At 40.4% G+C, this 26,849-nt stretch overlaps 2 long non-coding RNA genes across 2 annotated transcripts in view; one reads left to right on the forward strand and one right to left on the reverse strand.

The window, feature by feature from the left end:
- The window catches only part of LOC143841784 (uncharacterized), a 72,878-nt gene that overhangs the window by 18,060 nt on the left and 27,969 nt on the right, over window positions 1-26,849 (forward strand). The gene's annotated exons all lie outside the window — the stretch shown is intronic.
- On the reverse strand, window positions 1,797-25,347 carry LOC143841783 (uncharacterized). Its single transcript, XR_013232824.1, has 3 exons — window positions 25,260-25,347; window positions 6,710-6,882; window positions 1,797-5,034 (listed from the first exon to the last, which is right to left on the reverse strand). It is a non-coding gene; the product is annotated as an uncharacterized LOC143841783 (long non-coding RNA).

Below are 26,849 nucleotides of genomic sequence, written 5' to 3' on the forward strand. Positions count from 1 at the left end.
CATTTCTGCAGTGTCTCTCTCAATATAATGAACAGTAAATGATATAATGACCAACAAGATTTATGTTAGAACAAACATGATACTTAGAGTCATTCTGTACAAGTCCAGCTCAAGATGCTGCCAAGTAACCCAGTAATTTGGGATGCATAATAGGCATGCTATTTGGATTTCAAGGAAAGTATATAGACATATATTTAGGCTATAACAATATTTTAGCTGAGGATGTGCTTGGCTTTTTACATTAGTGCTGCTAGTTGAATTTTAATGGGTGCTCTAGAGGAGCTTAAATGGTGTAAAATCAATGTATTTCATAAACTTGCTTTGCTAATTAGGAGACTCTTTCAGTTTATGAAGATAGAAATGCTTCCTAGGCTCAGGGTCCCTGATATGCTTCTGCAGTATAATACAGCTGCATTTTCAGACTAATATTCCTACAGATAAAAATAATCCTACTAGAGATTCAATAGGATTACCACAACTAGACAGAGGATATGAAATAGTATAGACTAGAGGTGAATGTGAACTTGAAAAATGGAGGTCCATTGGGGTTTACAGGCTGGGTGCAGCCATGTACCCTGAACTTCCACAGACCTCATGATGTTTGCAGACTAGTTTGATTTTTTTGGGTTTGTTATGTGGCAAGCTGTCTCTCAGTCTGCTAAAGATACAAAATTCAAAGAGGAGCCCCCTGAGTGCGTCAACTCACTGTGGACATGGCTTCTGGGTGTGGGCCACTCCTCCTCCTGTTTACCCATGGGAGGTGTTCACCCACACATCTCTCCATGTCATATGCTGAGAGGTGGTCACCCATATACCTTTCCACATCACACCTATAGATGTTTCTGGGTGGGAATATTGGGAGGTAGATGGTATTTGTAGGCTTGTTTGAATGTGAGCTGGGAGATAGACAGGTGCAGTAGACTTCTGGGTAGGTGAGCTGGGAGAGATAGATAGGCTTGATATAGTGCTGGGTGAGTATGCTGGGAGGAGGATAAATGTGGAAGATTTCTGGAAGGTTATACTGGAAGAGAGATACGGGTTTAGTAGCCTATTTCAATGGGATGCCTGGAGAGATTGTAGACTAGTAAGAAGGGATGCTGGGAGAAAGAGAGAAACTGTGGACTTATCTGAGAGGAGGTTTGAAGATGTATAGAGATTAGGTTTCGGCTTGGAAACGGCCGAATCAGGGCCAATTTGGATGTTTCCGAGACAAAAACGGTCCAAATCGGACCTCTGCTGGTTTCAAAATGGCCAAATTGAAGATATTTGGCTGAAATACGGCCAAATTGAATTGATTCAGCCAAATCTCCAAGCCGTTGGCAGCCTCGTGGCTGCTGCAGCCTCCTGGCTGCTTATTTCCGCCTTTCCTGGGGGTTGGGGGAAGGGGTGTAAGTTGCTTCCTCATAGACTTCTATAATCTTCCTGAAACTTGTAGGGCACTCCGGGAAGACACTCTCTGAGCTCCCCTGCAAGTTTCAAGAAGATTGGACCCAAGGGGGCCCATCCTAGGGGCTCCCAAAGAGGGTGACACCATTTCCCATAGACTTTAATGGTGGGAAAAATAATTTCAGCAGGTTAATTGCCAGTTTCCTGGTTAAGTAACCTGCTGAAATTATTTTTCCCACCATTAAAGTCTATGGGAAATGGTGTCACCCTCTTTGGGAACAGTCCAATCTCTGGTCCAATCTAAGTTAAAACCAAAGAATCCATCTCTCCATTATATCCAATAGAGAGGATAGGGGTACCCTCTTTGGGAGCCCCTAGATTTGGACCCCTTGGTCCAATCTTCTTGAAACTTGCAGGGGCGTCAGGGAAGACCCTCCCTTAGCTCCACAAGAAGTTTCAGGGGTGCAACTTACACCCCTTTCTCCCAGCCCCCGGGAAAGGCAAGGGAAGGATTTCCAATGCAAGTCAATGGCTCCATTAACTTGCATTGACTCCGAATCGATTTGGACGGTTCCAAATAGATCCAAATCGATTTGGATCGATCTGAATCGCCCCAAATTGGTCCAAGTCGGGTTCATCCATACCCAAATTGAACCGAATCAGGCCCCCCTTGCACAACCCTAATAGAGATTGTGGACTCATCTATAGAGATAGATCCTTGGAGGAATACAGAATCTTTCACCTTCTTTTTATGACTGTATAATTATTTGTAGGAATGCTTGAGGAAAGATAGAGATGGTAGATTCTTTGTAGGGATGTTTGGAGAAAGGTAGAAACTTTAGACTTATTTTTAAGGCTGCTTGGAGACAGGTGGAGATTCCAGATTTATTTCTAGGAACTCTTGGAGAAAGAAGAACTCTTGAAGAAAGGGGGGGATGGGAGGCTGCCTTTTCTGGAAAGCATGTTGCAAATTTTAGCCAGGAAAATGAGGAGAGAAAAGCCCAAATGCAGAAAGGCTAGTTGACAAGCAGCATCCAAATGAAATCCATAGTGAGGTTAAAACAAGGTATGTGGAAACAGTTTCAGACAACGCTCAATTTTGCCCAGTATTTCAGCAATGCTGAAGCCAGGGTTGCGTTTCAGGTTGTTCAAATAGCATAAATCATTGGGCAAGCCTTTATTTCTTCTTAACCATATTCTCATTCATTTCTTTTCTTAGCATTGGGCAGCAGAGGTTTTAGTACGTTCTTCTAACTTGTTCCGAAACCATGATGTTTTTCAACATCTGAATGGTAATGGCTTTTTAGCTTCATAAACTATGTGCTTCTTATATTTCTGTCCATTTTCCTAGGTTTCTTTGTGATGACATTGAAAATAATAAGCAATCATGACCAGAATGTATTATCAGAATTAGGCTACCTATTAATATCCTTAGCATTCATTTGTGGTTAACGCTGTGCCTAGGTCTGTCAGAAAAGTTACTTTTAAACTTTAAAAACAAATTACAAACTTTCCTGTGAAGAGAGGACATTCATTCCAGACAGCAAACTAATGGATGACAGAGAAAACTGTGTCTCTGAGATAATGTGATATACAAACAGCAGTTTTTCAGTGTGGGCCATGCAAATTATTAGCACCCTACAGATCAAAGAAAGATGTGATGTGATATGATCCAGTTATCATTCTTTAGCTAGGACAATGTAGATAACTGTGTTGCAGTTTCAAATGTAGGCTACTTACATAAGCTGCTAATAACATTTCAAAAGTCATTTATCTGAAAATCACTACATTTACCTGAAAGAGCAAATATTAGTGAGTTTTGTAAAGATGAGCTCCTTTAAACAGGATTTATTTAACATCAAAGGAAATGTTTTTTTCTCTCACTTCCCAGCAAAATGGACAGATATGCATGGATACATAGTTATTTCAGACAATATCTCATGGATGGCATTTTTTGGAATTTGGTATGGTTCAGTTAGGGACTTCAGGTAGTGTGAAGTTTGCAGAAGCCTTAAGTTTGATTCTTCAGAAATTTCAGGACTGGATCCTGTTGTAGTGCTCTCCAGTTCTTTAATCAGCAACATGTTTTCTAAGTTCTGGCTGGAAAGAGTTCCATACCAAGGATATCAGGATGAGCCAAGAAATTTGAAGAATTCTGCCAAGGCTAAGATTTGACTGCTCTAACAATTGTATCATTAGCTTGCATAGAGGCCCACTGTATAGTGGGTAGTTTTTGACTAGTTGTTTTTAATTACCATGCAGAAATCTGAGATAGTAGTATGTCTATCTAATTCCTCCTATGACTAATATAATAGCATCTATCTAAGTTTATGCCATGTTAAGATACCAGACAAAAGATATTCAGAATTGTTTCCAAATGGAGACACCTGTCAGAATATGGGTATCCTTTTTTTGACACCTGAATATGGTGCATATTTTATTGAATGACAGGTATCAAAAACATTTCCAGGATGATTCACTATATATTTATGTCCAACATGTCTATGAGGGAGGTCTTTGTATACAAAGACATAACAAGGATACCTCTGAACCATCTTGGAGAGCTCCAAAACATTGTATCTGGAATGTCTTGGGAGAACAGTATTTAATAATTCAGTACCATTTATTAACTCAGTCTAAGACCATCGATTTCAGTATGCTTAGACTACAGAAAATTTGCATAATATTGTATTGTAATTATCATGATGATCCCAGAAGTTACACCATTGGTTTTGTAACAATGTGTTACGTATTACAGCCATAATAAAACATGTATGCATCAAATTATTAATGCACAGAGAGTTACACTATTAGCACTCAGAAAACCTATTTATATAAAACTAGGGTTGTATCAGAGCCTCTTGTGGCACAGGGTGGTAAGGCAGCCGATATGCTGTCTGAAGGTCTGACCATGAGGCTGGGAGTTCAATCCCATCAGCCAGCTCAAGGTTGACTCAGCCTTCCATCTTTCTGAGGTTGGTAAAATGAGTACCCAGCTTGCTGGGGGGTAAAATGGTAATGACTGGTGGAGGAATGTGGGGCTGAGAGAGCTATGAGAAAACAGGGAATGGCCCGCAGTCACCCAGTGGACCTCAGGTGTCTCAAATCAGTTTACTATTGCCTTCCCTTCCTCTCCCCATAACAGATACCCTGTTATGGAGGTGGGGATGAAAGAGCTCTAAGAAAACTGGGATTATCCTAAGGTCACCAGGCTTGCTGCCTGTGGGGATCAAACCCAGGTCTCCAGGTTAGAGGCAGCTGTTATTTGTTACACCACAATAGCTCTGAGACCAATGCTAGATTTGCTCTTATCCCTCCCTCAGCTTTTTTCAGCCTGCCAAAATAGGTCCAACATTAAAATCTTTGGCAAGGAATATTCAAGTCAACCCCAACCAGAGGGATTCCTCCTCAGAATTCTTACAACACATGAAGGCCAGACCCTAGAGGGCTCTCCCTCCGATTGACTGACTCTCCTTTCCCCACATTCACATTGGCCCTGGTCACTGCCTGTTGCCAGGAGCCACACTGAGCCCAGCTTCAAGGGTTTTAAAGGCCCCTTCAAGCTTCTTAGGGGCACATTGAGGATGGGCCATTTTTTTTTCTGTAGAGGCCACTTCTTTAGGCAGCTCTTTGCTGGGCAGCTCTTTTCTGTGTAGGAGACATGAAAAAATTATATTCCAGCACGTTCAAGGGGATGTGAAGGGCCAGAAAAAATTGTACCTGTATTTTTACATGAGTTTCATCTCTATGGACATTTCACCTCTGATGGGCTTTCTATCAAATGTTCGGAAAAGTCTTCAGACATAATGTCATTTTGGAGGATTATATTTTCTAATTTTTATTAGGATTAGATTTTTAAAATTATTATATATAATAATATGTTTTACTTTTGTAATCCATCTTGAGTATCTTTTAGTTTCAGAAATGCATCATATAAATAATCCAATATACAAATAATAAACAGAAAAATAAGACCTCCTAAACACTAAGTTCACTGAAGTCTACTAAATCAATGGATGTTTTAGGATGTTGTTACTACTTTGCCCAGCTAGAGTTCTGATTTTTGACCATCAGTCATTTTTGATCCTTTACAGAACATAATTTAGAAAATAGTTACTTTGTTGTCAATTAAAAAATAATAATTTTGAGTCCAGTGGCACCTTTAAGATCGACAAAGTTTTATTCAAGGCGTGAGCTTTCATATGCATGCAGACTTCCTCAGATACAGTGGGAGGTGCAACTGGATTCCAAATTTGTTCTGCTGCTTCAGACCAACATGACTACCCACTTGAATTTATGACAAATGAATACCCTAATGAAAAAACTTGGATTTTTATAGCTTTTTAAAACATCTTCCAATATAAGTCAAGTCCCTGCTGATGTAAATAATTCTCTCTCAGATAGTTTGCATGGCTTTGTTTCACAATTATCCTTCTAAATTGTTTGTGTGAAAGACCACAACAAAGAAGTTAGGCCTCTCAGCATCCAAGTGACCCTGATGAAAGAAGGTGATGCACAGAGATAAATGCTTGGGTTTGGTCATATATCTAGATTAATTACTAACCGCTGTAATGAGGAACATGCACAGAGGCAATAGCTTTTGCAAGGGTGACAATGTCTCTTTTAGAAACAGATTAATAGTTACACTCCATGACTCACACAGCCCCAGTCCTATCTTGGATTACAGAAACATGGCTATGAGCTTGTTTTCAGACATGGTGTGATTCACGGGCTACTACTTAGACAACAGTCAATGCTAGGCCTTGTCTGTTCTCATGATCAAAGTGAACATACCATGAATTAAGTACAGCGAGGAGAGAAGGTATTACAACTCAATACCTAGTGATTTCTAAGCTAGGTTTTACATTAACTTTTTGTGCTTACTCTTTCTCCGAAGAGCTCAGAGCACCATGTGTTTGCGCCATCCCTTTGTATAATGAACAAAATTATAACTTCATATACTGTTGACAAGAATGATTTAATCTTGCAGTATAGCATTTGATGATTTATAAGATTTTGTTTTTTTAAATAGCAAGTATTCAATCTACTATTTCAATAAAAATGTCTATGTCAAATGATGTTTAACAGTACTACATAGAAGCTGGAAGTGTGAAATTTATTCATTTGTTATTAAATGCTTATATTTCACATTTCACAGTGTTCCAAAGCAGCAAATTGAAATAAGATAACACAGCAAAAACATAATAATATAAATATCATAGTAGGGAAAAATAACATAGAATAAAAGGACTAAAATTAAGTGGCAAGAGAGCCAGCTCTTAGCAGTTGAAAGTCAATTGGAAAATACAAGTTTACATCTTACTTCTCTAAAGATGGAACCCGATGGAGTGGGTTCCAGGGCACCCACCCACAAGTCCTTTCCACAGTTGTTAGATACGTAAACCATTTACCATATTCTCATAGGATGGGGTTGGGAAAAGATCAGTTTCGTACTGTGGAATTCATACCTTTGCAAGGCACGGCTATAAATGGTATCTGCAAAAATAAACATAGAAATTCTTGAAAATAAGCATATAAGTCAGAGCTTTAAAATGTCATTTGAAATATAACATGAATCACAGAAGGATGCAGTTTTAGAATAGTTTTGCATGCATCACTTATTCAGATATTTAAATACATGTTAGAATGTATGGAAGATTGATACACTGCATATATTTTGATCTCTCCTTGTAATGCAGCTTTTGCCAGCCAGCTGCCATGTGGTGAGCATCCTAAAACACTAGACTGGTTGGAGGTTATGGCCTGAGCAGACCATCACTGGCAGGATGAGGCTCATGAGGGAGAACCTTTGGTGCTGAGCAACAACATTCTGAACCTGGTGATGGCTTTATGGTGCATCTGGTAAAGAGGATGGGGCTGAGCACTGAGACAGTTGTGCAGTTGTCAGGATGTAAGAGGCAGAAAAAGACAAAATGCTTGCTTGTAAAACCTAAACAAAATGGAGATCTGTCCTAGCTTTCCTAGGTTTGCTAGTGGGTCCTACTGACTCCATAGTCAGTCTCTGCCAGGCTGGTTTCTATGAGCACCAACTTGCTCAAAGTCCAATCACGGACTTCTGTGCATGAAAGTGTTTCTGTATGAGGCACTCTTCTATTACAGGGCTACCTTCTATGGTAAGAGTGTGATCATGAAGAATATTGTTGGGAAGCACCCAAGGTTCCTCTCTTTCCTACCTTGTCCAGGCCCATCATTGGCCATTTTGGGAAGAGGGGGAGTTCAGGGAGGGTATTCCCTGACTCCCCTGCAAGATCCTCCCTGAGCTCCCCTGCAAATTTCAAGAAGAATGGACCAAGGGGATGGCTCCCAAAGAGGCTGACACCATTCCCCATGGACTTTAAAGGTGGGAAAATTAATTTCAGCAGGTTAATTGCCAATTTCCTGGTTTATTTCCTGCTGAAATTAATTTTTCCCACCTTTAAAGTCTATGGGGAATGGTGACAGCCTCTTTGGGAGCCCCTAGGATGGGACCCCTTGGTCCAATCTTCTTGAAACTTGCAGGGGAGTCAGGGAAGACCCTCCTTGAGCTCCCTGAGAAGTTTCAAGGGTGTAACTTATGCCCCCTCTCCCCCAGCCCCCAGGAAAGGCAGGGGAAGGATTTCCAATGCAAGTCAATGGCTCCATTGACTTGCATTGGCTCCGAATCAATTCGGATGGCTCCAAATTGATTCGGATGGCTCCAAATTGATTCGGATCGATCCGAATCGGCCCAAAGCAAATCCGAAATGGTTCAAATCTGCCCGATTCAGATCCAAAACGGTCCAAATCTGGGCCCCCTTGCACATGCCTAGTTAGTATAGTTGCTGGTTGCCTATGGAACAAGCATGGACTTACCCAACTTCATAGTATCCAAAAATTGGGCTTTAGTAGTGCAGCCCACCATTGAAATATATTAGTATATATTGCTATATCTTTGGTGTGGGTTTAATGTTTTGTAATCATTGGGAGAGTATTTAGTGTGTCAATAGCCTGCCATCTTTGCAATCCACTTAAAGAATTGCCATGATTATTTTACATGATCTTCCTAGCCAATGAGCATTATAACATTTGCATTATGATCCCAAGAATTAGGCATTTAGTATCTGCTTGTCATGGTATGGTATCTGATTCCAAACTAAAAAGAATGGAGACTATGGATTCTGCAGCTCCCTTTAGTAAGCAATTATTCATCGGGTATGTAGCCCCTTGTGGTGCAGAGTCATAAGCAGCAGAAATGCTGTCTGAAGCTGTCTGTCCATGAGGTTGGGTGTTTGATCCCAGCAGCCGGCTCAAGGTTGACTCAGCCTTCCATCCTTCCGAGGTTGGTAAAATGAGTACCCAGCTTGCTGGGGGGTAAAACAGTAATGACTGGGGAAGGCACTGGCAAGGCCACCCTGTATTGAGTCTGCCATGAAAATGCTGGAGGGCATCACCCCAAGAGTCAGACATGACTCGGTGCTTGCACAGGGATACCTTTACCTTTACCTTTTATTCATAGTGTATGGTACTTCTAGAGCTCTGATAGATACTTTGCATCATGAAATGTGTATAATCATTTGCAATAATTATCACTTGTGAAAGTACCTTTTCAGATATCAGGCCTGCAGAGATGTTCTCTGCACAAATTTCCATTTTGATTTTGGATCTGGGATTTCTACAGGTTATGCATTCTTAGGATAGAATTTAGGGTAAGGGTTCATTTTAACAATTATTTTAGGGAGGCCTTGGAAGTCTTGGTAAGCTTTCAGAGCACTGTTAAGGAGTTCTACAAAGATTTATGGAGACTTAAAATGGGTTCCAGAGATTCACAAAGGATTCTAATGCATTGCAAGACCCTGGTCAGCTGTTCTGTTAGCCAGGAGACAATGCACAGGACAAGCAGCTTGGCAGCCTTTCTCCAGCTATCAGGCCCAGGCTGCCTCTGTAGTGATTCTTCCCCCTATGCCTACTAAAATGTGGCTGTGACTTACTGCAGCCGACAGTTGATGACATAGATGGTGGAGCCACAGAACAAGCATGGCAGGTGTAGGCTCACTGTGTAGTGCGCACCTCCTTGGCATGAATGCTGGTGGAATATGTGGGCAAAGCCACAGGTGTCTTTATAAAGCACACATGGTGGGGTTCTACCATTATACTGTAGATCGCTGCCGTGACAGCTTCTCGCCCTCCCTTCCTATGTTCAGGCTACTTACTGTTTGGGATGCTGTTATAAATTGGTTTTTCATCACAGCTGTGGTAAAAGGCATGAATAAGACCCATGGTTCAGGGCTCCAGTCTATGTACTGCGGCTCTCTTATTGAGATCGGCTTGCTAATGGACATGGCCAAACTGGCTGAGAAGGCCAGGGACTCAGAACCAGGTGGGCTGGCTGAATGAGATGGAAATCCCTTGGTCATGCCCACTTCCCCATGGAGGACTCTAGGGGCAAGGTGCCTGCCTTCCCAGCTGGGAGGTGGAGGTTTCCAGGGCGTCCCTAGAGCCAGACATAGAGCAACTGGATGGCTGTGTGGGGTTGGGTCTTTTCTCATGCTAGGGTGCCAACCTCTGGCTGGAGGCGTGGTGTGGTATCAAAATAAGGCTGTGGCCTTGATAACACCAATCTGGAGTTGTGGCCCACATCCTGCCAGTCAACAGGTGCCTGCCAGTCAACAGGTATTAACAGTTTCAGAACACGTATAAATGCAAGACGGCGTACTTAGAAATGCTGTGGTGGAGTTAGCTGGATATGGTTAACTGGTACCCAGAAGGCAATGTCATGGAAAGCAATGTTAGTGCTACTATAGATGCTTGGTAGCTTCCACATAAATCTGTTATTAAAATTGAGAAAAAAAATAAAAACCACAAAAGCAGCCATTTAAATGTATCTGTCTTTCAATAGAGGTTGGATGTCCTGTAGAATGTTTCCTTCTGAAAACGGCTCTTTTGATATTCTACCTGTTTTTGCAAACCTGTCACATTACCTAGTTCATGTTCATTTATCTGTACTTTCTTAAGAGCTCTGATGTTTTATGTCAAAAAGAATGCCTGATTTCATATCCAGTGACAGCAGAGTTGCCGAGTAAAGTCTCTTTGACTGGCAGCTGTTACATGCATAGGGTGAACCTGCTGTGACAGAATGCTTCACACTTGTTTACAATTCTCCTGAAAGAATGCATGATATGCTTAAAGGGTCCCGCTGAGTAGCAGCAAGTCTTGAATTGAGGTAGCCTCTTAACTGGCACTAATTTAATGTTGAATTTAATACTCCTAGGTCTTACCATCAGCACTTTTTCTGCAGTTTAACAAAAGACATGGAAAATGTTATTGTTTACATATAACTTCTGCAATCTGTCATCACTCGGTATGTTTGTGTATAGCATTTCACAACTTTGTTTAATGGCATCAAATCACACTGTACTTTAATTCCATGTTCAGCTTTAAGAAAGGAGTGAAAAACATCAGTGTCTTTCCTGAATAAATGAAAATGGAATGCTGAGGAGGGCAAAAGTCAAATATTCAGTAACATCTATCTATACATTAATTATCTCCTCTGGAATTCTACATTTTTAGAGAAGCAAGAAAAAAAGTTTACAGGTTGTCCAGACTTAATGTAAGACTCGATTTTCATGAGGATGGCAATTTCATATCTAATCAAACATACATATTTTGGAATATAAGCATAATGATAAATTCAGGCCATTGCTATAATGTCACCATTTTCACTGACCAAGATAATATAGTTTTTTTCAAAAAAATGTGATCAACCTAACATAGATTCAATTAAAAAAAAACCAATCACTAGCATCCAATGTTTCACCTATATCTCTCCCCCTACTGAGTGGAGCAGTTCACAACCTGAGTATAACTCCTGTAATCTTAAAATGACCAATGGGCAGTGCAAGACCTGTAGAGATCCAGGGTGCCGCTGAGAAGGGCTTCCTGTGTTAATGGATGGCTACTTATGTGCACAGTTTAGGGGGAACTCTGATTAGCAATATATTCATAGTATAGCTTTTATTGTGTTCTTAAGATAAACAAAGAAGGGGGTCTGTGAACAACAGGGAACCTGCTCCACAGAGATAGAGGACACAACAGATGTTATCCTTCTTGCTGGGAAAGTTCTCACCTACCCTGTCACCATCAGGAGAAGTCAATCTTAGGACAGAAGATAATGGATAGTTTTATATATTGTGCTGACATCCAAGGAGACCAAGGTATCTGATGGATGTACTGAAATGTCCTTAGCTCCCATTATAACACCCTTGAACAACCACTTTACAAATACCATGTTGTTACATCTACAGGACAACTGGAGCAAGGTTTTGCCATGCCCTCTTCAGCAGGCTCACCTTGATGGATTAAATCTGCATTCCATAAAGTAGAAGTTAATGTAGAATGCAAACAATCAAAGAGTACATTATGGGGTGTGAAGAATGTTTCTTGGGACAGATCTGGAAAATGCTTCTATCAGACTAGTTTTGCATTATCCCCGGAGACAAAAAAAACCAGCCTCATTTCAATAGCAATTTCATAGCCACATTTCATAGCAATCCTTAATCTGAAGTTCAAATTTATTTTTATTGTTTGCTGCTATTTGTGGAACACTAATTGCATTCAATAGAAATATTGTCATCAAAATTGATGCCTGCTTTTACATTAATGGCACTTAGATGGTGTTAAAATGCTATAAAAGAAATAATCAACCACTTTAAAAAATCACCAAAGAAAATAGGCAGGACAAAATAACAGGTCTTCAGACCGTGCACAAAAATGAATAAAAAATACACACTTCTGTATCAATTTCTTATAGCAATGTCAAAAGAGATCGTGTATTTAGTGTCCAATGCCACTATGAGTTGAGTGCAAGTAAATAAATTTTCTTTTTGAAACCTAGTTATCACAAGCAACTATGGATATATTACTGAAAGCCATCAAATGAGAATATCTATTATGATTTGGATTGTTTTAATGATACAGCTGTCTAACAAATGTTAAAGATAGTCTATTCACAGGAATGGGGAACCTTTGCCTCTAGATAAAATGTAACTCATATTAATTATGAATAACCAATGAAAAAATGTCAGTTTTCTGGTGTTACATATAAAAACGTCATAAGGTTTTGTTTCCTCATCATTGAAATAGTTTATGCTTTAGGGCAAGAGGAATGTTAAGGGAGAATATTTATTGAAGTTCCTGGTTTCCATATTTCCTAATTTTATAAACTACTACTGATTTATCGGATTTTTAGCCCTTCTTTTCCTGAAGTATGATCAGAAAATACAAGTTTGGTACCTGTCAGTCCCATAAAGTTGGTGGAACCAGTTAGTTTTATACTCTGCTTTGTGGAATGGACAGTTTATTTTGCACATTTTGCATTACTTCTAGACCGGCACCCTGCATATAGTAATGGCCTGGATAAAGAAGTCAAAGCAAAAACTGCTGACCTCATTTCTCATCCTATTACAGATTCATAGTACTTGGCACAAAGAATACATCCTTAGCAACTAAAAGAAAGAAAAAGAGTTGATGGGTCATTTGCTCTCTGACCAGGCATTTTAAGCAGGAGAATAGCAAGTGATAAATAGCAACATTCCAGCAAGTATCATATGCATGCATGCAATGTAGATCTTGCAGCTATATATTGATTTTAAGGACACACAATACCAGACCAGAATATTCTGTTGTCCATACCTCAGTGAAAATACTAAATGATATGTAAGTAGGTAAGTGATTTTTATACGTTCTAGCTTATAAACAAAACTCTAGCAAACAGGAAAACTAGGTAGAAGACAAGGATTCAAATCGTATTATATTGTGAAGTCTGACAGCATGTTTTCAGTTATAATGTGTAGGCCCACATAAAGCGAGTTACAAAATTCAGTTCTGGAGGTGATCGTCATATGGATCACCATGGCCTGATGTTTTGGTACTCCTTAAGGTAGAGAAAAGTGGGATATTTGAACCTACTGTGGCAGGACAGCCAGTCCCACAACTAGACTGGAGAGCAATTCTGTGGGGCCACCATGGCAACTGTGCTCTTCTTCTGGTCCTACCAGAAGAAGTGAAGATCAGGCTAGAAGTGATGTGCTGTTGCCATCAGGAGAGTAGAGATCAACTTACAAATAGAGGAGCTTAAAAGGGAGGCAGAAGGGGGACAATAATGAGAGGACAAGACAGAAGTGAGAGGAGGAAGCATCACAGGGAAGGCACAGAAACAAACATAATAAGCAGTGGTGAGCAGAGGACCCTGCAAGGTGGAAAAGGGAGTGAAGATGCCAACTGCCTTCACTAAAGACAGAAAGAGAGGGGATGACAGGAAAGACAGTTCTGAGAAAGAGAGCTCTGGAGGCAAGGTGAGGCAGGAACTGGGACTCAAGGAGACTGTAGGTGAAAGGACAGGGGTTTGAGTGGCCAGCATTCAGGTCAATGGAAAGTTATGCCTAAAGTCTAACACATTTGATTTCAAAAGAGAGAACGTTCCAAAAATGAGGGAAGCTGAAAGTAAAACAAAAGCTATAACAAGTAAAGAGTTTTTGCCTCAATGCATTGAGCAGGAGAGATCACAGTTTCTGACAAAAGATATGTTAGTCAATCATTAGAGATTTTAGAGGGTGGGTTGCCAAAAGTATCAAGACAATCATTTTTTGTAATATAATCCAGATCAGGAAACCAGCCAGAGAAATAGTGGGACCTTTGGATGACAAAGGAAAAAATGGATTGCTAAAGGAAGTTGGGAGATGGCAAAGAAGCTCAATGCCTTTTTTGAGTGGTGACACCTACTCTTCTTTTTTTTTTTCTCCCATTGTGTGCTCCCTCCCATTCTTTGGAAATTAGCCATACCTAGGTCATAGTGCCTCCTGGTTTCCATAAGCTAAATGGGTAGGAACAATGGTGTTCCTAGTAGAACCATGAATGTATTTCAGACTAGTTCTTTAAGAGAGCTGAATTTACACATTCCAAATATATAAAAGTATAATGATTATTAAGGAATAATCCTCTAGGAAAGTTTTTATCCTCCAGCAAAGTTAAGCAACAAGTGTTCTTGTTCCACTGCATTCACCCAGTGAGAAAATTTCAGTGTCATATTTAAGGGTGCATCACCACTCATCACCCATCACCCAATTATAGCTGTCTACTTCAGTACCTTTGAACTAATTTTCTGCTTAATTAGTTCCAATTCTCATTGTCTGGCAGACAATTCAAACCCCTTGAGTGAGTACCTTCTGGTCTGAAAACCTGTTAATATTTAATACTTCTCATTTTAATATCTTTTTCAAATGTTCCTCTAATGGTTGTAATGATTATTTCAAGGATGATCATTTATTTTGATTTAGCTCGACTAAGATGATAATGTTAATATTGTAATATCTCTTTGGGTGGCAGAAGCAGTGAACTGGTTTTATGGACCTGTAGGTACCTTTATTTTGACATCTGCTTTGCTGAAAACCTGGACTGATTTCAGTGGCTCTGAAGACCTCTGAACTATCTCTTTAGATGTGTCTTTAGATGTGAAAAAGGACCATGCTCCATGCATATTTGGTTTCATTATCTATAAACATATCTGAGGGACCGCCTGTCACCCTACGTCTCCCACTGTGGGTACCCAGTTGTTGGTAAGTCCCAGCCCCAGAGAAGCACTCCTGGTCTCAACCAGGGGCAGGGACTTTTTGGTCCTGGCCCCTACCTGGTGGAATGAGCTCCTGGTCGAGATGTGGGCTCTATGGGAGCTTCTGGCATTCTGCAGGGCTTGAAAAATGGAGCTCTTCCCACAGGTAGATGGTTGAGGTCATGGCGGTGAGGCCATGGCAGTGAGGCCATGGGCTTCTCCTGGTGCTAGGCAACATTAGACTATGAGTTATCGATGGCCCCCTCTTTCCACCCAATTATTAGATGTCTGGGGTAGAGGGGATACTGCCATGTTCTTGTGCTGCTGTTTGTCATGTTTTATGTCCTGTATGTTTTAATGGGGATTTATTGGGGTTTTAGTGATGGACAACTGTGACCTGCCATAAGCCAGTTCAGGAGTGGTGGGAAATAACACCACCACCACCAACAACAACAGAGGTTTATAAAATTATACATGGGTGGATAGAACTGACAAATGGACATTTTTTTCCCTTTCCCCAAAAACTAAAACTTGAGGTCATTTGATGAAATTTATAAGGAATAGGGACAGAATAGACAAAAGGGCATACTATTTTATACAGAGAGTGATTAAAACATATTCTTTGCTGCCAGAGGAATAAAGATGAAAGAGAAGTCTATTAATGGCTACTACCCATGGACTGAATCACAGACCCAGGAGCCCATATCAGGAGAAGATCTAGGTTGTATAACCTGTTGACTGTCCATAGGACCTGGGTACTGTCTTCACTTTCTTTCTTTTATGCTGTTAATCCTGCCAAATTCTGATCAATCTTAACCCAGATTTTGAAACAGATCTGCATTCATGCTTTCTTTCAACTTGAAACAGTTTTCACTAAGACACTTTCTTCTGTACTTCCAATTGTCTGCCTCCTGTCTTCTTCCTGCTTAATAGAGCGGTGTGTGACTATGTACCAGGAGTTGTAGTCACCTTTTAGCTAGATTACGGGGGGGGGAGAAGTGGGGGTTGCATGAAGCTCCAGCCAACTGTGAGAACATTATTTCTTGCCTTTTGTGCTCCCCCCAGTCTACAACCAGAGCAAATAGTGGGAGGAGGAAGTTCTGAAGGAGCAACAGGTGGCTGGTTGATAGCGAGTGGGGGAGGGGGTAAGTGGAGGTGGCAGCTTCTAGGAAGAGCAATGGAGCCTTCAGGCTAGGAGGGGGGCGGGCAGAGAAAAATCCCAAACCTCTACATGGAGGAAGAATGGGCTTTCAGAACACTTTTCTCCAATTAAGCTGATAATATCTGCTCTCAGATATCCTGGGGAAAAGTGATGACACTCTAGAGTAGAGTCGGGAAGCTGCAAAATGAATAATTAACCCAATTGACAACAAAGTGGAAATGTATCAGGTGCAGATTACTCTTTTAAATTCAAACTGGTAAGAAGGAAAAAAGCCCAGTGCAGATAGGACTCTGGTTGGACACTCTGTAAGGCAACCTCTTGTCTGATCCAGCAGAGCTTTTCTATTGTTCTTATCTTCTTTTCCATGCCTCTAGTTAGCTTTTCTACTTCCCTATGAAACTCATGAGAAGTCTTACTTAAAAAGACCAATACATACCATGCTTAAATTCTATACAGCAGTCTATCAGCTATGTGGACAAATGGAAGACTAGCATGTGAGGGAGAATGTGGAATAAAGATATAATGTTATAACATATGTAACACCTTTCATTAGACATGTGCTTTATATATATATATTTTATATATAATATTTAGAACTAGATTTGTATGCTCTTCCTTCCCGTTACCCAATTTCTCCATGAAATCCCACTGAAATCTCCCTGAAATTCAGGGCCAGAAAGGAAGTTTGTGAAAAAAAAATCAGAATTTCACTCTGTAAATGCTCAGAGGCAGGTTACATCTCCCCAGTCTTTCCTACCACCATGTGATGTGTAACATAAAAGAACTGCAAGGGCTAAAGTTACAAAAGGATGCATTAATTTCAAAGAGGAATGAAAAAGCAATCCCTCTTTTTTAAAAAGGAAAAAAAATATCAGTTATACTGGAAAAAAATTCCCATTCCCAAAATAGTACTGATTAAAACTTCTGAATAAAATCAGTGACGTTATCCGCAGAAAAACAAACTTAGTAGAACATGTATCTCCACTACTATGACAAAGAAAAGACACATTAAGGGATTTCTCTTTATCCTTTAAATAGTCTCAACATCCTAACAGTAATACAATTTCCACAGATGAGAACCTTACCAGAGTAATAAATGCAAGTTAATTTCAATCTCGCATCAAGAAGGGATTCTGTATTCAGCTGCAGGATACCCTTAATCTCTATTTTATGCATAACTAATTATTAGGTAGCTATGTGACTCAGAGATAAGTTATCTCTTTAAAACCTTCCAAATACCTATACTCAAATTTAATTTTTCCCTCACAACAATGTAACACACTTGAAATGCTCAATAAATTGATATTTGCCTTAACTCCTTGAGGTTTTTTTTTTTTTTAATTTCCAGTGAAACTAGCAGAGTTCCATAGCAGTCTTTTTTTTTTTGACCAACAAGATAGCAATGCTCATCAGTGTAGTTAATTTAAGGCTCCTTTATCTTGCTAACATCTCTCTTTCCTCTGTAGCTGTTTTTCAGCAGAGGAAATTACAAGGGTTTGAAACTTTGTGCTAGCACAAAACTCTAGTGAGATGTAATTTCATGGGTAAGAAGATCACCAGGAAGGGTTTTTTTTTTTTAATTCAAGTTTGAAATCAATGTTTTGGGTTTTAATAAGGATTCCACTGAAGCTAGAACATGATTCATGCCTTTAAAAAATCAAGGTATTCTTCAAAAGCCAAAACTGAAAAATCTACTGTTCTTGTACACATACTAGATACACCCCACTAAGTGATGGCTTGATTTTTGAAAATGTTATTTCAAGTATCTGTACACCGCCCGTGGTGCCGCGGGCGCCACGGACTAAATAAAACAGTAAGGGTTTCTGTGGCAGGATGTGTCCGGGATGAGGAAGGGTCCAGATTGGACCCTTCCTCATGACAGACAATCGGAGGGACCAATCGGCAGGCGCGAAGCTTGCAGTTGCTCGCAGTTGCTCCTGGCTGGACGCGGCAAGAGGCGCTTCGCACCTCTCACCGCGTCAGGCCGCCGCCCGAGGGAACCCCTGGAAGTCGCGCAGAGCACGGCTGCCGGGGGCTCTCTGCACGGCGGCCTGACGCGGCGAGAGGCGCTTTGCGCCTCTCGCCATGTCAGGCCGCCGCCGCCACAAGACCAGGACTCCAGCAACTTCTGATGTGTCATTTGACCAGTTTTCCCACCAAACAGCAGCGAGCTGTTGTCGTTGTTCCTTATTTGTTCTGCAATCACCTCTCTAGCATTGGCTGCTGTCCCTGCTCTCCAGCTGCAGGCAAACACAGTGGATGCCAGAAAGAACAAGGTAGGAAGAGAATTGGGACAAGGATTTCTTTGTTTCCTTTGGCAAAAATAAAAATAAAAAATACCCCCTAAACCAGTGCGGCATTTCCATGGGGTGAATGAGACATAGCAGCTGCTCTTTAAGCCCTGTTAAGCTCAGTTAACAGCAATATAGAGTTCGTGTTGAAGTACTGAATGAAGAGTAAGATAACTTTCAATTTGATAAACAACAGGTATCACTCATTGTTTTGATAAAAGGCAATTACCACGATATCTAATTAAACAGTAGTTGTTTTTTTTTGTGGATTACTAAAGCTGTATAATGGAGCTACCCACATATGGCTTTGTAGATAGATCAAAGGGTGGGGGGAGCCTTGAAAATGGCTTGATAAGTACTGAAAATGCTTGTGGAATGTTGAGAACAATTCAGTGTCCATTAAAACAAAAAAGAGAGTGGAAAAATTTCCAGATGAAGCCTCAGAAAGAATCCAAATTCCCTACCACCCTCATGATTCTTTATCACTATATCTGATAATTTTCCTGGGCTCCAAGATCACTGCAGATGGGGACTGCAGCAAAGAAATTAAAAGACGCTTGCTCCTGGGGAGGAAAGCTATGGCAAATCTAGACAGCATCCTAAAAAGCAGAGACATCACCCTGCCAACAAAAGTGCGTTTAGTCAAGGCTACGGTCTTCCCAGTTACAATGTATGGCTGTGAAAGTTGGACCATAAGGAAGGCCGAGCGTCAAAGAATTGAGGCTTTTGAACTCTGGTGCTGGAGAAGACTCTTGCGAGTCCCTTGGACTGCAAGGCGAACAAACCAGTCAGTCCTAGAGGAGATCAGCCCTGACTGCTCTTTAGAAGGCCAGATCCTGAAGATGAAACTCAAATATTTTGGCCACCTCATGAGAAGGAAGGACTCCCTGGAGAAGAGCCTAATGCTGGGAGAGATCGAGGGCAAAAGAAGAAGGGGACGACAGAGAATGAGGTGGATGGATGGAGTCACTGAAGCAGTAGGTGCAAACTTAAATGGACTCCGGGGAATGGTAGAGGACAGGAAGGCCTGGAGGATCATTGTCCATGGGGTCGCGATGGGTCGGACACGACTTCGCACATAACAACAACAACAACAACATATCTGATAATTAAATGGCTGGTCCTTATGATAAGAAAGCCACCCACAAACCAGATGAAGATTTCTACTTATTAAGAGATTTCAATGTTTCAAGAACAGGCACAGTTTCATTAGGTCATATTTTGCCCCCCCCCCTTTAGTTAATTTTACAAGGCATATTCTTGGAAATTTTCAAGTCATACTCTTAATCACATCACAGACAATTGAACATACATATAAAGTAAAATTCAGCCTTCATACATAACAACCCCATAACAACCTGACTCAAACGTCAGGCTGCCGCCGCCGAAAGCCCAGGACTCCAGCAAGGACTGCAGGTAGTCCCCCCACATACCCACTCTCACTCCTGGGGGCTGCTAGCGCCCATTGCATTTCAGACTGCAATGGGCTATATTTCTAGTTATGGATAAAGGCAGTGACAAAGTACAGTTTTCAAGTTGAGATGGGTCTTTGAAAACCATTCTGCATATTTGCAGTGCACTCCTAAATAGAATGTCCCACTTCTAGAGCACTCCACTAAGGCTGCAAACCTAACAAATATTTCGTGGGAATAAGTTCCATTGATTAACAAAGGATTTATATTTAGGATTGCTCTTTGAGTCCAGCTAAAGTCCTCCATGTGACTGAGTATATAGTTACATGATCATAGGGAAAAATGTTTGAGATAGTAGCCATCTCATCTAAACAGAAAGGAATTTCCCAGGAAAAGCTGTCATGGCTATAGCCTAAACATGTTTTTTCCTAGTTCACACCACCAGCCTCTTTAAGATTGTACAGGCATGATCTGAACAATGGAAAACATTAGAATTATGTTCAAGTTATGATACCGAGTGGCTCACTTCAAACATCAGGCAAAACAGGATGTAATTTAATAATGGCTTGTCTGATTGACTAAATGCCGGCTGTTCTACTAACCATTGTCAATTTGTGTCTATCAAACCATGATCTGAAATCATTTTTTGAGGTTGGCTTATTATCCCATAGTCCTAAATACATACATCTTGGTTTTATCAAGGGTTTCCAACTCCAGGTTGGGAAATTCCTGGATAGTGGTGGACTTGGGGGAGAATGGAATTTGGGGAAGGGTGGGACCTCATTGGGGTATAATGCCATAGAATTCAGCCATTTTCTCCAAAGGAAGTGGTCAGTATTATCTGAACTCCGGGTATCACCTGGAGGCTGCAACCCTAGCTTAATCATAGAGGGCTGAACATTCCCAAGTCATAGGGCTTGGTCCCTTGGCCCCAGATCATCTTTGTCGCTCTCCTCTGTACCCTTTCAATTTTATCTACGTCCTTCTTGAAGTGAGGCCTCCAGAACTGAACACAGTACTCCAGGTGTGGTCCGACCAGTGCCGTATACAATGGGACTATGACATCTTGTGATTTTGATGTGATGCCCCTGTTGATACAGCCCAAAATGGCATTTGCCTTTTTTACCGCTGCATCACACTGCCTGCTCATATTTAGTTTACAATCCACAAATACTCCAAGGTCTTTTTCACACACAGTGTTACCTAGAAGTGTATCCCCCATCCAGTAGGCATGCTTGTCATTTTTCTGACCCAGATGCAGAACTTTACATGTATCTTTATTAAATTGCATCTTGTTCTCATTTGCCCATTTTTCCATTGTGTTCAGATCTCGTTGAACTCTGTTTCTATCTTCTGGAGTATTTGCCAGCCTGGAGAAAAGGAGGTTGAGAGGGGACATGATAGCCCTCTTTAAGGGCCCTCATTTTACCACAACATGTGGTTATATGAACAGTGGCATGTAACCTGAGCTAGCTAGGAGCACCTACAGTTTTCTGCTGTGATTCCTAAAAATGTGACAGCATATATTTTTTTTCTGACTGGCTATTTGTTTCAGAATTGGGAAGAGAAAACAAAAGTGAAAACTTATTAGTTAATTCCCAAGGGACAAAGACATTTGGACACTGCATCTCTCCTCAGAGGAATTTAAAACAATAATTATCTGTAGAAGTAGGTCTTATAATTTTAGGCCTTAAATTCCCACAGAAGTACTGGCCAAGTCAATATTTAGAGAGAATGAGATTTCCAAACTTTATTCTCTTTTATGGCTGGTTTTAGGCTCCCTGGAGCTGAATTTGATTTTTTTCAGGCTTCATAAAATAACAAACATTCTTTCAAGTGTTGTGGACAAAGGCAGTGATAGAAACAATATCTCTGAATCCCTTCTAATTTATGATGAAGCACATTTTGTCTTTTATTTAATAAAAAAGTGAACATTCACCTGAAAATCAGCATGATTTAGAATAAGGCAAACTCTGAATAAAAAATAGAAACTCTCTAAAACTCAAAAACAGGTAATTACATTTCCCTTGTTGAAGCAATGCATCATGGTGACAAAATACCGTGCTAGTTCTACAGGACAGCTTGAAGTATTCACATTAAGACCATAACAGTATTTCCATTATACATAAGCAGACAGATAATAAGTATTGTTGGAATACATGAACTTCTGCATCTATTATTTGAATGACAGAAAAGCTAGTCCAAAACAGCTCTTTAGGGGTTTTGTGTTATGTGCATTAGGAGGGTTATTGTTTCATATTGCAAAAAGAAAAATAATGGTTCTAGATCTTCTGACAATATATTTTTGTAGAACAACACTGAAATGGAAGCAGTTGCTTGGATTTATACTAACTTTGAAGTACTCTGGCCAGGTTAATCACTGCTGAATTATCTCTGCTGTCTGGTAGCCATCATCTTTCTAGCTCAGCTAGGATTGCCAACCACCAGGTGGAGTCTGGAGGTCTTCTAGAATTTCAGCTGATTTCCAGAAATCAGTTTCTTGGAGAAAACGGCTGCTTTGAAGTGTGAACTCTTTGAAGTGTGGTCCCTCCCCACCTCATACCCTCCCTAGTCTCCACTCCCTAAAACACCAGGTATTTTTTAACCCAGAACTGGCAACCCTAAGTTTAGTTCTCCTACCTTTTATCATTTATGCATTGCCATTCTCCTTTATTTCTCAACAGCAGAGGTCCCAGGTTCAAACCCTAGCATCTCCAGATCTTCTCCATGATCAAGTGGTAGGTTATGTTAATGGCCTTTAGCTGAGATACTGAAGAACTGTCACCATTAAAAGCAGGGAATATTGAGCTTGATAAAGTACTGATCTGACTTAGACATTTGTCCATGTACATGGATTTTGATTCTAGGTATTGCCTCTTTGACCTAATTTTAGGTTTATTTTAATCTGACATTACTTCTCTTTGCTTTATAGAACTGTTAGCTAAAAATACCTCTGCTATTGAGTTACCTTTATATTGATTCATATTAGTCCTGTACACACAGCACAAACATGTTCATGCAATACACATAGTGGGAGGCATGAGGTAAGTATGTTTGCTGTTCAGCCCAATGTCAGCCCATGCTTGTATAAACTGTAAATGCTTATGCTGTTGGGACAAAACCAATCCCAATAACTACCACCCAATATGGCATCAAAACTATATGGGAAATGTAGGCTCCTAAACCTAGAGAGTTGGGCCCAGTTAACTATATTATCTACTCTACTGCTAGTTCAGGTTAAAGCATGATCTGTTTTTTGGGGGGTAATATCTCCTCTCATTATACCATTCTAGATGACCTCCAATCGGCAGGGCATAATCTTGACACGAGGGAATGGGTGTACATAGGGAATCCTTTAATTGACATCACCTCAATCATTCAAGCTGGGTTGAATGATAATGGGTTTAAACTACAAGTACAACAACATAGGCTAGATATCGGGGGGGGGGGAATTCACAGTCAGAGTAGTTCAGCAGTGGAATAGGCTGCCTAAGGAGGTGGTGAGCTCCCCCTCACTGGCAGTCTTCAAGCAAAGGTTGAATACACACTTTTCTTGGATGCTTTAGGATGCTTAGGGCTGATCCTGCATTGAGCAGGGGGTTGGACTAGATGGCCTGCATGGCCCCTTCCAACTCTATGGTTCTATGATTCTAAGCTATATTTGGCCAATGGTTCAAATTAATAAAGAAAGACCATATGTTAATTGATATATATCACTACACCCAAACTTAGAACAGCATTTACAGCATTTTGCTTCCAAACCATGCCAAAAGAGTTCTCAGTGACCATTACCTTAAACAACCTATGGTATAACTTATCGGTATTCATGGGAAATCTTTCCCACTACATTTTGGCTTGTTCCTTATTTTCAGATCCCAGGGATAAATTCCTCAATACAATTCTAACCTCCCTAATCTCTCCTTGCAATTTGGACAAAATAATCTACCTGCTACCAGACTTAGAGCCTTCTGCTTTTTTATAGAGTGGCACTCTTTGCTTTTGCCAGAAGAAAAATAAGAGCAAATATATCCTTTAAAAGTGACCATCTGATTTAGAGTTTATTTTAAGTCTGTTTTTGTTTAATTTTGATGGAGGTAGCTGTCTTAGAATGTTTTGGAGATACATGTTTTGTGTCCTAAAGTGTTATAGAATGTTTTGGATATTCATATTTTTAGCATTTTTATTTATTAATTTACTTTCTTCTTTTTCTTCTGGTTTTGTGATGGCCTATGGCCAACACAATAAACCTCATTTTGACTTGGGCTACATAAACTGTCTCCCTGGAGTCAGAAGTTCTTGAAAAGTAGTATTCCTAGTCCCATGGACAGTGTGCTGACACCAGTACGAGTATAGATAACACATAATTTGGATGTGCCGTCTCTGTAAATTAATTATACATGGTTATATCTTCTGCACAGTGCCACTAATATTCTTGACAACATTATCCTAGTTGCTTTCAAAACTACTTTGAGACAACACAACATTTACTTTAAGCCTATTGGTTGGATTTGCAAGTTATTTGTGATGAGAAGCCATTAGTATCCTTATCACATTGAATCATAAATATAGTGTGTCTTTCCTTGTTGTGAAGAGCCCCTCTGTTCTCTCTGAAATTTAGGATGGAATTTTCATTGGATACAGGTGGAAAATTAAGGATATAAGTGTATTTTCTATTGAAACCAATGGAAATAACAATATTAAACAAACTATCCTAAGTTTCGAATGAAATATGCCCTGATTTTTTTTTCAAAGAAGAAAAGGGGCTGGCATTTTTGTACCCCACATTTTACAGCCCAAAGAAGTCTCAGAGTGGCTTACAACTGCCTACCCTTACCCTTCCTCTCCCCATCACAGACACCCTGTGAGGAAGATGAGACTGAGACAACTTTGAGTGAACTCTAATTGGTTCAAAGTCATCTAGATTAGCGATCCCCAACCTGTGGGCTACGGACCACATGTGGTCCTTCGACTAATTGGAGGTGGGCCACAAAGGACGCCATCTCTCCCCCCCCCCGGCCCTTTACAACACACTTCATTGTTGTGGCGTGTCTGTATCTTATTTTGAAGGGATGTTTAAACATTACCCTAGCGATCAGAGAGCGCTAGGGCAGTGGTTGAGAGTAGAGGAGTAAACTACCCCCCCACCGGGCCTCAGTAAAAGGTGTTGAGTGGTCCCTGGTGATAAAAAGGTTGGGGACCACTGATCTAGATGATGCAAGTGGAGGAGTGGTGAATCAAACCTGGTTCTCCAGATTAGAGGTCACCACTTTTATCTACTATATCAAGCTGGCTCTTAGAGTTAGATTGTAACTTTAAAAAATTGTCAGGCAACCTGCATTTATTTTCTAAATACTTGTGCCAGAGCAGCAGTAGAAAAAGTCACTGAGGAATATATGCCAATTATAAAGCAAAATATATTTTCCTACCTGAGATCAAGAGATGAATGGCAGAAGGGCAGAAAGAAGCCTCTGCTTTCTTTTTCCTGAGTTTTCACAGAATGTTGCTGCTTCCTTTAACATTATCACTGTATTAATCATTAGACAAGTTCAGATTCCAGATCAAGTCAGCTGACTTCTCTCTTGTGTATTCACATAAAGGATGTTCTTCTCATCTAAGCAATTTTGAAGGTGACAAATATTACTGATGTTGAATTTATGAGAATGCTTGTTCCCTGTTTATTAACTCATCTATCTTGAGAGAAATAAAAGGAGCAAATGGGAAGACAACTAGGTCTTTTCTTATCCTATCAACCCAATGATGCCTTAAAATAATCATAATCAATATACATAATTACCAAACAATGCCAGGTTTTTTTTAACACTTTAGTAACCTTCATTTGTTGGGCTGTTTTCACTTCTCATCAGCCAACACAAAGCTAATTAAAACCTAATTATATATTTCAGCTTATTATTATTCTTTTTCAGATGTCTTACTAAAATACTCTCCATGAAAACTGGAGAAAAATCTTAAAATACAGTATACTGTTGTTATTATTATTATTCAGAAATTCTGAAGAATATTTAGAGTTTCAATGAATTGTCAAAGGCTTTCATAGCTGGAGTCAACTGGTTGTTGTGGGTTTTCTTGGCTGTGTGGCTGTGTTCTGGTAGTTTTAGCCTCTGATGTTTTGCCAGTAACCATGGTTGGCATCTTCAGAGGTTGGCATCTTCAATAAACATTCTCCAATGCCAACCACTAAGTCTAAAAATGTCAGCTACAGTTAAATTGTAGCCTGTATGAAATGGGAACCTGATTATAAATTGCTTCTGTGTATCTGCAGGCTCACCAAGGCACGTGTCCACCTATTTGTTGCTCCAGGTAGTTTACCTTAAAAAAAGAAATTCCTGGAAGAAGGCAGAGGGAGGTGGGTATGAGGGTGGGCATTGGATGTGGATGTAGCACTCTGCCTCCATGCCTTATGGGTCACTCTGTGGGCAGCTTATAATCATCTGGATGGGGGATACACTTCTAGGTAACACTATGTGTGAACGAGACCTTGGGGTACTTGTGGATTGTAAACTAAATATGAGCAGGCAGTGTGATGCAGCGGTAAAAAAGGCAAATGCCATTTTGGGCTGTATCAACAGGGGCATCACATCAAAATCACAAGATGTCATAGTCCCATTGTATACGGCACTGGTCAGACCACACCTGGAGTACTGTGTGCAGTTCTGGAGGCCTCACTTCAAGAAGGACGTAGATAAAATTGAAAGGGTACAGAGGAGAGCAACGAAGATGATCTGGGGCCAAGGGACCAAGCCCTATGAAGATAGGTTGAGTGACTTGGGAATGTTCAGCCTGGAGAAAAGGAGGTTGAGAGGGGACATGATAGCCCTCTTTAAGTATTTGAAAGGTTGTCACTTGGAGGAGGGCAGGATGCTGTTTCTGTTGGCTGCAGAGGAGAGGACACGTGGTAATGGGTTTAAACTTCAAGTACAACGATATAGGCTAGATATCAGCAAAAAAATTTTCACAGTCAGAGTAGTTCAGCAGTGGAATAGGCTGCCTAAGGAAGT

This window comes from Paroedura picta, chromosome 7, assembly GCF_049243985.1.
Source record: "Paroedura picta isolate Pp20150507F chromosome 7, Ppicta_v3.0, whole genome shotgun sequence".
Lineage (NCBI taxonomy): Eukaryota > Metazoa > Chordata > Lepidosauria > Squamata > Gekkonidae > Paroedura > Paroedura picta.